The sequence below is a fragment of the Lactuca saligna genome, chromosome 6 (genome assembly GCF_052625555.1).
Source record: "Lactuca saligna cultivar CGN05327 chromosome 6, ASM5262555v1, whole genome shotgun sequence".
Classification (NCBI taxonomy): domain Eukaryota; kingdom Viridiplantae; phylum Streptophyta; class Magnoliopsida; order Asterales; family Asteraceae; genus Lactuca; species Lactuca saligna.
Genome location: NC_136422.1, coordinates 40,725,973 through 40,739,693, shown reverse-complemented (window position 1 = coordinate 40,739,693; position 13,721 = coordinate 40,725,973).

Below are 13,721 nucleotides of genomic sequence, written 5' to 3'. Positions count from 1 at the left end.
TGACCACGTGCCATCATTAAGGGCATCTCTGTCTTTTCATTCTTCCATCTATCTTTAAGTATGTTACAACCAATTCAAAAGCTAACTACCCCACATTAGGGATGAGATTTAAAACTGGAAAACAGACCAGAACCACAATCGGACCAGAACCGGAATATATAAAACCGCTTTCGGTTTCGAGTTTAAAAATTGGCTTTATCTGGGTTTCGGGTAATCTCGGTTTGGGTCCATCGGGTCTGGGTAAACCGAGTCTAAGAACCGGAATCGATGTTAGGAATCGAAACCACTTTTAGGGGTCGGAACCGGTTTCTGTGAAACATTTAAAACATGCATATCTCATTTGTTTTAACTCGCATTGACATACGGTTTTTTCCAACGTGTAGTTTAGAGTTTGTACATAATTTTCGACTATAAATTTATCATTTTTAGTTTTATATTTATTGATTTACAGTCCCCTAAAGTCAATATATCAAAGCTGAAAGTTTTTTAGTTTTTTTTGTATTCTGTGAGTTTTAAAACATGCATATCTATTTCGTTTGGAGTCAGATTGACATATGGTTTTTTCCAACTTATAGTTTAGAGTTTGTACATGGTTTTAGACTATAATTTTGTTATTTTTGGTTTAATATTCAATGACTTACAGTCCTCCGAAGTCGGGATATCAAAGTTGAAAATTTTAAACTTTTCAGCTATTTGTTTTTGTACTTTGTATTTTGTGAAAACGTTAACACATGCATATCTCTTTCGTTTAAATTCGGATTGACATGTTTTTTTTTTTCTGGAGTGTAGTTTAGAGTTTTTTCATGATTTTAGACTATAACTTTGTCAATTTTGGTTTTATATTCAATGACTTATAGTCTCCCGAAGTTGGGATATCAATATGAAAATTTTTAAAGTTCAACCCAGTAAGTAGTAAGTAATTGCCAAAAAATTCTGATGTTTTCAACTTTTCCAATTCTAAACCCACTTTCACTGGTTCCAACCTACCCACTTTGATGTTTGTGGGTTTTTCGGTTCTAGACCCACTTTACCCAGTAACGTACCCGGAACCGGTTCCTATATACCGATCCGGTTTCCGGTTATACAAAATTCCATTAACCGGTTCCGAGTTTTCTGGGTCCGGGTCCATTCGGTCCGGGTTTGGACCCACTTTCATCCTTACCCCACATCACATTAATCACCTCTTATTTGCAGTTCCTCTTCCATCCTCTACTCTAGTAAACCCTCTCTAAAACCCACAAAACCCTAAATGAATACATGTTAGGCGTTCATCTTTTCTGCATTTCATTCAATAATGGTGTTGACAATGTGACTCTTAAACACAGGAATCAAGTATTTTATGCAAGGATTATATATGGTAACGTTCTTTGGTTCCGTTAAAAATTTTTAAATACGTAAAACTTATCGCTTTAGTAAATGCAAATAAAGAAGAACATAATGCAAAAGCCACGATTAGAAGTTTTTCCAATAAATAAAAATGTGATGCATGTTCTTAAGAAAAGGTATATAAATCACAAGTTTGGAAATCCTATGTCTTTTTCCCACTACATGAAGGCCCGTTCATACTTGATGCACATTTCTTACTTGATTTTTTCACTGCGTTTTGATGATACTTCTTTGGAAAGAGCAAATCTTATGCAGTTTCTATGAGTATGTCATGTTTGGCTAGCTGTAGCAGCGAAGAAATTTGAGGTTATGATATATATGTTAAATAAAAGGATTTATAGAAGGAATTAAGGTTGTTATATGACATATCCCATTCAAAACTTGGAATTTAGTAGAAGGGAAAACATTGTTGTTTATGTCGATTAGACTCCATTTTAGATTATTTTAATGATATAAGATAACATTATATACAACTTAAATAAAAAATTTAGTTTAGAACGCATACATAGTTATATTTTGTTATCGTTTGAAGAATTTTACCACTAGTTTATATTTTGAAAATTATTTGGCTAAAATAAAATCATGACTACACCACTTGACAATGGTGATCAGAGGTGGCCCTATTTCATTGATTTCTTAAATTGGACAAATCCAAGCAATTTAATTACTCTAAGTTAACATAATTGAAGGTAACACTCTAAATCTATTTGTAATTTTTGAAATTGCTTTAGGATAACTAAGTCATATAGAAATTGCTTGTGGATTTATGTTATTCTGAATATGAGGACTTACGAATTACCTAAAAGTTTAACTGGTAGAAGGAAATTAGAGTTTAATTGATTAAAAGACAATGAAGACTTGTCAATTGTAACTTTATTTTTGTTAGGTTTCTAGATTTTTATAACTTGGTGGAGACAAACTAAAATCGATTTTAACTTTTCGAATCTGGGTTTTTAAATCGACGAAAACTCTACCTTAAGCACCATTGAACAAAACACCATCAAATCCTCAACTGGTAGAACTCGATGCTTAGAATATTGATTATTTTGGTGGGTTTTAGTATGCTTGGAAATAACAATGCTTGGAATATATGTAATCTTTGTTGGGTTAAAATATGATTTCTCCCAAACTGAATGAAGAAAGTGATCCTGAAAGATCTCCAATTATGCTAAGTGTTTTTTTTTTCACTTCTTTGTTTTTTCGATCCATATTAGCTATAACTATCAATGTTGAAGTTTTGGTGTATTTTTTATTTACATCTCGTTCATGAACATTTTGTTGATGATAGAGGCGATAGAAAAAAATGACAATGGAGACTGTAGGAAGAAAAAATAATGGGACGAGAAGAAGAGAACATATGTATCTGTAACGACCGAAAAGTCCAACTAATTTAAATTTTTCAAAAACAATCAGATTTCATTAAATTATTACAAAAAGGTTTTCAATACATTATTTATCAGAATATTCCCAGGTCCATTTCATAAAACATAAACGCGAGGGATGGTACGATCACGCCTTTGACTTGCCACAGTCTCCTGAAGAAACTGAAAACATTAAACCAAAATTGTAAGCCCAAAAGCTTAGTGAGATACCCCCCAAATACCAACCACATATACGCCCTTCCAGGCTACGATCTTCCGGTCCAAAACATATTGCCTTCCGGCCCATAACATATTGCCTTCCGGCCCATAGCATAAAAAGCATACATAACATAACAGAACATAGTACAGCCATGCATATCGGGTCTACTGTGTGACTAGTTCGCCGTATTGGGCCTTCAGTCCACCGGATCCACCCTCCGAGTCTATTCATGTCCTTCGAGTCTACAGTGTGGTTGGTCCGCCCGCACCGGGACTTCAACCCACCTGGTCCACTCTCTGCGTCTACAGTGTGACTGGTCCGCCGCATCGGGCCTTCAGTCGGCCTGGTCCACTCTCCGAGCCTCGGCACATCTGGTCCGCCCTCGTGGGGCCTACAGCCTATCCGGACCGCTCGCTGGGCCTTCGGAATAACCGGTCCGCCCTGGGTATCTTGGCCTACAGCACAAAGCAGGACCCGCCTCAACCCATCTCCAGTCCAAACAACCATGTGCACATAACATACAATCATATAACAATCATAGTCAATAAACCGAGCAAGCAGATCACATAGCATATCATTACCCTAACCAGGTTACCGACCTAACCGGTCACTAGCATAGAATCACTCTTCATATCGGGAAACTGACCTTAACTAGGTCTCCAGCATATACCATCCTAGCTACCAGGATGCAGGCATATCAAACAATAACATAATAACCATATCCGAATCTCTATCCAATAAAGGGCCGACCTTGGTGCCTTAGACCCTGTTGATATAGTGAGGATAACTCACCTCGAAACTGCCGGCTGAAAGGATAAGATCCCGCTGCTCCGAACTCCGACACGAACTCCTCCACTGAACACCAAACACACTCAACTCAATATATACCCTTATTTACCAAAATACCCCAGGAAGACAACTGGTCAACCCTTGGACAAGGTTAAAGTCAACCCCTGACTGACTCTACTCGTCGAGTCAACTCGATGACTCGCCGAGTCCCCAAGTTCAGAACTTCCCTCAATTTGCGACCTGACTCACCGAGTCACCCCGAGACTCGCCGAGTCCAACCACTCTGAGTCTACTCGCACCCAACTCACCGAGTCATCCCTTGACTCACCGATTCTCGACTCAACCAAAAAATATTGGGACTCTTCGACAAGACTCGCTGAGTCCAAGAACAGACTCGCCGAGTCTAAGGCTATCTTCAACCTACTCGCCGATTTGTTCATCCAACTCGCCGAGTTCCAGCTCATCTTCAAGCAACTCGTCGAGTCCACCCTTGTGACTCGCCGAGTACCACCGGTCTGAATCTATACAGAAGCATCCTAGGCCATGCAATTGATCCAAAACATAGATCTAGCCTCCTACAACCCATCCATCACGTAAAGTGGCAAACTTTACGCAAATCCATGAAGATCTAGGCATTATACACATTATGGCTAAGGTTTGGGACAAGATAGCTTCACTACATGCTCAATCACAGGGACTTTCAGGCATTCCAACCCTTCTCTATTCCAGATCTGAGGTAGCAACCTCGGATCTAACCTCTAGACTCGAAAACACCAATAGATGTGATCTCAACACCCCAAAAAATGAAGAATCTAGACAATAGCAGCTCAAGAACGAGATATTACCTTCAAAGAATGCCCCAACAACAATGAAACTCGAATCCAAGCAAAACCCCTTGATCCAAGCCTTTTCTCCTTCAAGATTTCTTCAACTAGCACTTCTCCAAACTCCAATTTGCCCAACAATGGTGTTCCTCCATGAAATTAGGGTTTCTGGGGCTCAAGGGGAATCAAAGAGGCTGGGGAGGAAACATAATGTTCTTTATATAGAGCTTAACCCCGAGAATTAGGGTTTTTCTCCACTCAGCACCTACTCGCCGAGTCCATCTTTGGACTCGCCGAGTAGGCCACTTGACACGCGACCAAAGTCGCGACCCTACTCGCCGAGTCCATCCATGGACTCGCCGAGTTTCCCTCCAAAACTTACACTTTTAGCCCTTCAACTCTACTCTTGCTATTCCGGGATGTTACAATTCTCCCCCACTTAAATTAGGCTTCGTCCTCGAAGCCCACGGCAACTCATCTCCAAAAATACTCACACAACACGCCACCTGGCCTTAACCGGACCAGGTCCCTCAAGGCATACCCAACGAATCTCAAACTCACTTTCTCTTTCCATACGGTGTCCTGACCACCGTCTTAAGCCGGGCACCAGCTGTACCCTCCGATAACCGCACTCAACAACCGAGAATTACCCGTAATCCATTACTGCTCCAAATCACAACCATTACTCGACCCATATGAGCTATAATTAACTTTGCACCACCCGATTCCCGATCCGAGTCCAACTCTATCCATTCCAGGCTGACAGAAAGACACACTCTTCAGAGCAACTCCCATGATTTCTCTTCTTGCCATCGCATGCACATGCTGAACTAGCTCTAGCACCCTCGGGTCAGGAAATCCATCTCTCAAACAATCCTCAAAACATCCCTCAGGATGAACCACTGATACACAAATCCTTTACCGAAATCAAACTGGGAACCCAAAACTCAATATCTACATCCCTTACGAGCCTCTTGACTTTACAGCCTCGAAAATCCCTTCTGCAACCCCGGCAGGCATCCCCTCATGATGTCATCCCAAACCGCCGACGCACACACTGCTCAATGACCACCGTCGGACCACTCCGATCATAACTCTACACTGCCGCTTTCACTTCTGTGAATTTGCACTCCCTTTCGGAATTTCATTCCTCCCTCTTTCCTTACCAAGGAAACCACCCGACCGCCTTGTCACCACGACAAGTACTATAGTGCTCACCCCACGCTACACCACCTCTTTAAAGCGCACCCGATATCCATTCAACACAACTACTCTGACTCTCATCGCAGGGACCCTCAAGCCCATGCACTATCTTCATTGATCAAGATCACTACCCGGGGCCAGACCTTCCAATGCAATCACATTGCAACATACGCAATACATAACTTCGAACCGATCCAACAATACTCGCAGAGTCTTCAGCATGACTGGACCGCCTCACCAGGCCTTCAGCCAATCTGGACCACTCTCAGAACCTTCAGCCAATCTGGACCACTCTCAATGCCTTCAGTCTGGCTGGACCGTCCTTCGGGCCTTCGGCCTGACTGGTACGCCTACCGGCCTTCAGTCTATCCGGACCGCTCAACTAGCATTCATCATTCCGAGCTATCTCTTCGGGAAATCCTCCTGTGCATACCGTTCTAGCCCTCTAGGGGTTCCGAACTCTATCTCTATCATACATACTCGATCTCGGCCTGCTCCCAGGCCTTCCACAATCAAATGCCCTAGGTCTGTATTCCGCCCAGCACGCCTGTTACTCACCCATACGAGCCTGCTCTCGGCTGATAGAAATACCGCTGAATTCCCCAAGCAGCTAAACAACCTCTCGAGCCTAACGACCATCCGGAGAATTTCCAATTCTCCCCCACTTAAGACACTAACAATTAACCACCGGTCGCCATCACCGATCTCCCAAAACAACCTTGCAGAAAAACCAACACTTATACGCAAATCGTTTCTCACCAGCGCTAACAACTTTCATAAAAATCATATTTCCACACTGAACAACCCGCTCGAAAGGAACCCAATCTTCAAATATCCATTCTTCAGACTGCAGACGCTACCCGACATTCAAACCAACGCCGCATCTGCCACTAATCCTCACAAAGATAATCAACGATAGCTCGAAGCACTAATCCATAACCATATCGATCCTTCAGGGAACAAAGGATACCAAAACAAAATCCCGAACACAACTCGCCAAACCCTCAAGGAACAACTGATACCACACGAAAACCCAAAACGCAATTCCATAACCATCCAACGAGACTAGCAGATAACGATACTCCACAATAATCATAAATAATCAAAACAACAGGAAAGAAACATACCCGCAGTAGCAAGCTGAAAAGCACGACCCTAAGCCCTTGGGGGCTCCGCTCCACTCTGACCTCCACCTGTGATCCTCAACGTGGCCGGTGCTGGAGCCTGCACCGGTCCTGCAGCAAGCTGTGGATAGTTGACCCTCAAGTGTCCAACCTGATGACAATGATAACATATCCTCAAATCCCGAAGCGGCACTGACTACCAACAATCCCTCGCATAGTGTCCCTCCTTTCCGTACTTGCGGCATGTTCCACCGGACCGACAAACTCTGGCGTGAACCCTCCCACACATTCCACAAACGTGGCTGCCCTGATCTCCCTTCCTGGAATCAACGGTCTTAGACCGTTTCGTCGCCGGCTGCGACTGAACCGGAGCTTGCCTCAGCTCACGCATCTGTAACTCAATCTCTAACTCACGCTGTCTGGTGGCCTCCTGCAACTCCAACAAGGTCTCGCACCTCTGCGCGGACACAAACTTCCTGATGTCCCTCTTTAGCATACTCAGATATCGGGACATCTGAGCCTGCTCCGAAGCGAACTCAGGGCAGAACATCACCCTCTCAGTAAACATCCTGGTGATTTCCATCACCGACTCCGTATCCTGCTTCAGCTCAAGGAACTCCTGAGCCAACCTCTCCCTCTCGACCTGCGGAACATAGCGAGTGCTGAACATCTCTCTGAACTGATCCCATGAAATCGCAGTCCTCTGCGCATCCGAGTATGACGCCATGGTCAATCTCCACCAATCCTTTGCCCCGAGCCTTAACAGGTTCAGAGCATACCTCACCCTCTGATCAGCAGGGCATGAACACATGAAGAAACACCCCTCCACGTCTGATAACCATCTCATAGCAACGATCGGATCCTAAACTCCATCGAAGGTGGGAGGCTTCGTATTATCGAAGTCCCGATACTGAAAACCTCTACTAGCTCCTCCCCCTGCCGCTGCTACAGCCGCTGTAGCCGCTGCGGCAGTCGTCTCCGTGAGAGCCGCATAGCGCTCATCAAAATACTCCACCATGGCGGTCTTGATCGACCCAAACAGTTCCGGCAGCTCAGCCCGGAACAATGCAGCAACCTCATCATGCAGGATCTCACGAATCCTCACACCCAACTCGCGCGTACTCATCTGACCGACAACCTCGGGCGGTACGGACCCACCCGGAACTCCCTCTCCTGACCCGGATCCACTCCCAGCACGCCCTGAAATCTCCATACTAAAAATAAAACACCAAAATCTCAGACACCTCCCACTAACCCGGGAACCAACTCTCAACCCAACCCTAGAGGTCATGGTTTCCCTTATACGCGTATGGGTCCTGTGCTTTCAGTAGTACGGGCCCATACTACCTTCCACACCTACCCATATTTGTATGAAGTACTACCACAACACCCTAGTGACAAATATACATAGCAAGCGCCCGATCCTCACTCCTAGAGGAACACTGGAACCCTCAATAGAGGAACCCTATGCTAACAAGCGTCACATAACAGGCAACATTATCATGAAATCCTGAAGATCCCTAGCCTATCACTAGCATGCTGTTCTATTAAAGCTCAAATAAACAAATGTCATGAATGGTAATTTGGGGTTACTTACTGGCTCCGGCTGATCGTGCCTCCGTGTCCTCCTTTACTTAGTTTGAAAACCATTTTAAATTCTCTTTTGAAAACCCTCCTCGATTTGAGACTGGAGTCACACAAGTGTTTCTCCAATTCACTCAAACCAAGGCTTTGATACCAACTTGTAACGACCGAAAAGTCCAACTAATTTAAATTTTTCAAAAACAATAAGATTTCATTAAATTATTACAAAAAGGTTTTCAATACATTATTTATCAGAATATTCCCAGGTCGATTTCATAAAACATAAACGCGAGGGACGGTACGATCACGCCTTTGCCTTGCCATAGTCTCCCGAAGAACCTGAAAAACATTAAACCACAACTGTAAGCCCGAGAGCTTAGTGAGATACCCCCAAAATACCAACCACATATACGCCCTTCCAGGCTACGACCTTCCGGTCCAAAACATATTGCCTTCCGGCCCATAACATATTGCCTTCCGGCCCATAGCATAAAAAGCATACATAACATAACAGAACATAGTACAGCCATGCATATCGGGTCTACTGTGTGACTGGTTCGCCGTATTGGGCCTTCAGTCCACCGGATCCACCCTCCGAGTCTATTCATGTCCTTCGAGTCTACAGTGTGGTTGGTCTGCCCGCACCGGGACTTCAACCCACCTGGTCCACTCTCTGCGTCTACAGTGTGACTGGTCCGCCGCATCGGGCCTTCAGTCGGCCTGGTCCACTCTCCGAGCCTCGGCACATCTGGTCTGCCCTCGTGGGGCCTACAGCCTATCCGGACCGCTCGCTGGGCCTTCGGAATAACCGGTCCGCCCTGGGTATCTTGGCCTACAGCACAAAGCAGGACCCGCCTCAACCCATCTCCAGTCCAAACAACCATGTGCACATAACATACAATCATATAACAATCATAGTCAACAAACCGAGCAAGCAGATCACATAGCATATCATTACCCTAACCAGGTTACCGACCTAACCGGTCACTAGCATAGAATCACTCTTCATATCGGGAAACTGACCTTAACTAGGTCTCCAGCATATACCATCCTAGCTACCAGGATGCAGGCATATCAAACAATAACATAATAACCATATCCGAATCTCTATCCAATAAAGGGCCGACCTTGGTGCCTTAGACCCTGTTGATATAGTGAGGATAACTCACCTCGAAACTGCCGGCTGAAAGGATAAGATCCCGCTGCTCCGAACTCCGACACGAACTCCTCCACTGAACACCAAACACACTCAACTCAATATATACCCTTATTTACCAAAATACCCCAGGAAGACAACTGGTCAACCCTTGGATAAGGTTAAAGTCAACCCCTGACTGACTCTACTCGCCGAGTCAACCCGATGACTCGCCGAGTCCCCAAGTTCAGAACTTCCCTCAATTTGCGACCTGACTCACCGAGTCACCCCGAGACTCGCCGAGTCCAACCACTCTGAGTCTACTCGCACCCAACTCACCGAGTCATCCCTTGACTCACCGATTCTCGACTCAACCAGAAAATATTGGGACTCTTCGACAAGACTCGCCGAGTCCAAGAACAGACTCGCCGAGTCTAAGGCTATCTTCAACCTACTCGCCGAGTTGTTCATCCAACTCGCCGAGTTCCAGCTCATCTTCAAGCAACTCGTCGAGTCCACCCTTGTGACTCGCCGAGTACCACCGGTCTGAATCCATACAGAAGCATCCCAGGCCATGCAATTGATCTAAAACATAGATCTAGCCTCCTACAACCCATCCATCACGTAAAGTGGCAAACTTTACGTGAATCCATGAAGATCTAGGCATTATACACACTAGGGCTAAGGTTTGGGACAAGATAGCTTCACTACATGCTCAATCACAGGGACTTTCAGGCATTCCAACCCTTTTCTATTCCAGATCTAAGGTAGCAACCTCAGATCTAACCTCTAGACTCCAAAACACCAATAGATGTGATCTCAACACCCCCAAAAATGAAGAATCTAGACAATAGCAGCTCAAGAACGAGATATTACCTTCAAAGAATGTCGAGTCCATCTTTGGACTCGCCGAGTAGGCCACTTGATACGCGACCAAAGTCGCGACCCTACTCGCCGAGTCCATCCATGGACTCGCCGAGTTGCCCTCCAAAACTTACACTTTTAGCCCTTCAATTCTATTCTTGCTATTCCAGGATGTTACAGTATCTCTAGCCACTCCTAGTGCCGGTCACTTCACTGTTACCAACTGAATGCTTCCTCCTACTATATCACGGTGCCAAACACCCCTCTCATCGAATGGATCAGATAATCCTTCGAGTAAAAGATTCATTCCTGTAACGGTTAGACTCATATGAGAGCTGCGCAACAAAGTCAAATCATTCCCCCTAAGATTATTCAATCCTGTTGTGAGTGACTTGGCACCTCCCGATCAACTGGTTGCTACACGCAATAATCTCTTTTCACTACTCCTAATTGAAGATCCCATTATCTCTTATCTGCTTTCCGGATAAACAGAGACCATCCTAGTCCCCACTAATCTATATTAATCTGGGTTACCCGACTCCCATCGGTTACTGAACCCAAGCACAATCTCTCAGTCGCTTCCAACGAATTCTGAAGAGAGCTTTAGCTATCGAAACTATTCTATCCTCATTGCCACTCATGGCTTCAACATTCTTACTGATCCTCGTGATCACACTGTCTGACCACTCCTTGTCAGCATAATATACTACAAAAGGTGAAGGCTACCCGAACTGTTGTAGTCTTACATCATACCTGGTCTCCAACGACCTACCAATTTCCAAAACCAAACATACTGTGGACTACTCACATCCGTACGGCTGCCCCTATCTTAATCCATCTGAAGAATTCTAGGAGAGAATCATACATCTGTTGCATTCTCACCGCCGAATAGGGGCCAACGAATGCTACAGGCCACCCCGCAGTCTTATGCTCTCATACTAATTGACAGCTAATGAATGCTACGAGCCACCCCACAGTCTTACTATACCCATATACCAATGGCTGACCAAAAAATGCGATGGACCACCCCGCAGTCTTACTATACCCATATGCCAATAGCTAACCAACAAATGCTATGAGCCACCCCACAGTCTTACTAATTGCTAATTATCAAAAGCTACGGGCCACCCCGCAGTCTTACTATACCCTTCCTGGCAACTCGTGAAGGCTACGGGCCACCCCATAGTCTTACAACACTTTTATACTACCTGCCAACTAATGCTACGGGCAACCCCACAGTCTTACCACATTTCTCATACTATCTAACCATTGGTGAATGCTACGATTATCCCGTAATCTGACAACACTTTCCACATCGACTGGCTGCTAGTGAATGCTATGGTTGACCCACATTCTTACAACACTTTCCACACTGACTGGCTGCTAGTGAATGATATGGCTGACCTGCAGTCTTACAGCACCTTCCTAAAGTCGGGAAGCACACACGACCTAATAATCCAGCTGAACTCCTGTCCTGACTGAGATTCTCAACCGGATATCATGAAACTATTCATCAAACATTCCGAGGACGTGAACAGATCATTAACAAGTTTTCCAACTTCCAGTTCACACTACACCCAATCCATACAACTCCTTGATCCATTCTCCCCCCTGACAAGGATGTAAAACTAATCCTAGTTTCACAACCGCTTCTGCTTCTGAATCCCTAGATGATTCTCCCCCACTTGGATTCTACTAAGTCTTCATAGTACTCGATAACTGAAGGATTCCCATTCCTTCTCTCTTACGGGCTAGACGCCCAGGTTACCAATACTTATCCTGGCTAGTGATCGATTACTAGCCCATTTCCAAAGTTCGCACAATTATTGAAAACTGCATGAACGCCTTCTGAATCTTTCTAGCGATGATCCCATATGCTCGATCTGACATCCCATTCAAATCTTAAGGTCCAATTAATCAATGCTCTGAGGAACCCTTTCAGTGATAGACCACTTCCCCTGATTCTTCCAAAATCCATCCCAAACACCAAGACTGAAACCACCGAATACTAACCCTACGGACCCTGACCGAAGACTTTCACATGATGCTCCTAAACTAATCTCGACCATAACCAAGATAACACTGAACACATCGAACCAGAAAAGGGAAATGACCTTACACTAGCTACTAATAATTCCCGATATGCAATTGGCATATGACATTTTTTGCAAATACAATATGAATACAAGCAAAGAGATAACTCATACATACTCTTACCTAAGACCGAGGTAAGAACAACCATAATACAGATAGAATCAAAAAGAGCAATTGATACATACCTGTAACATTGCCTGTTGTAATCCGGATCCCTCCTGCATGTCACTGCAAAGTCCAACTCCTATCTGCTAGGGCTCCTGTCTTTCCCTCTCGTCCATCAGTAATCCTCAATGTGTTCGGAGCAAGCGTACTTGCTATCCCTCCCCTTATCGTCGGACATTCGGCCTTCTTGTGGCCCACCTGATCACAGTGAAAACATAATTGGCTTGATGCCTGTGGTCAATCCCTGCTAACGTGACCATCCCTGCCACACATGTAGCAGCCTGAACCCCTGGAATGACAAACTCCCCCATGCAGTTTTCCACATGTGCTTTACTAATTTCGGCCCTACCAGCCTACCAATCATTGATCTGTAGTATTGGTCCTCTTCCTGGGACCCTCCAAAGTATACACTTGACCTAACCTCCTCTTCTCAATGTGCTCCAAATCAATCTCATGCTCTCGAGCTCTAGAGATCACATCGTTCAGGGTCTCGCACCCTGAAATACTTAAAAACTTCCTAATGTCATCCTGCAGCATGTCGTGATACCTCACTTTCTTTATCTCCTCATCTGCCACATATTGCGGTACTAATAAAGCCCTCTTCTGAAATTTGGCAGTGATCTCTATCACAATCTCCGTGGTTTGGTGGAGATCCAGAAACTCTCGTTCCGACTATTATACCTCAATCGTTGGTGCAAAATCAGCTCGAAATCTGGTCGAGAAGTTATCCCATGACATGACATCGAATGCATCATCATCCAGCTCACTACTAGTCTCTTCCCACCAATCACATGCCTGATCCTTCAACAGGCAGGAAGCATAACCACCTCCAACTGACAATGGGGTCCCTCTCCCCATGGAACGCAGGAGATCTACAAGCACAGAACTCCCGGAAAGTCAGTGTGAGAGCTCCAATGATAGCCATAACCTCTGTATGAAACACGTCCAAGCGCTCATCCACTATCTTTGATA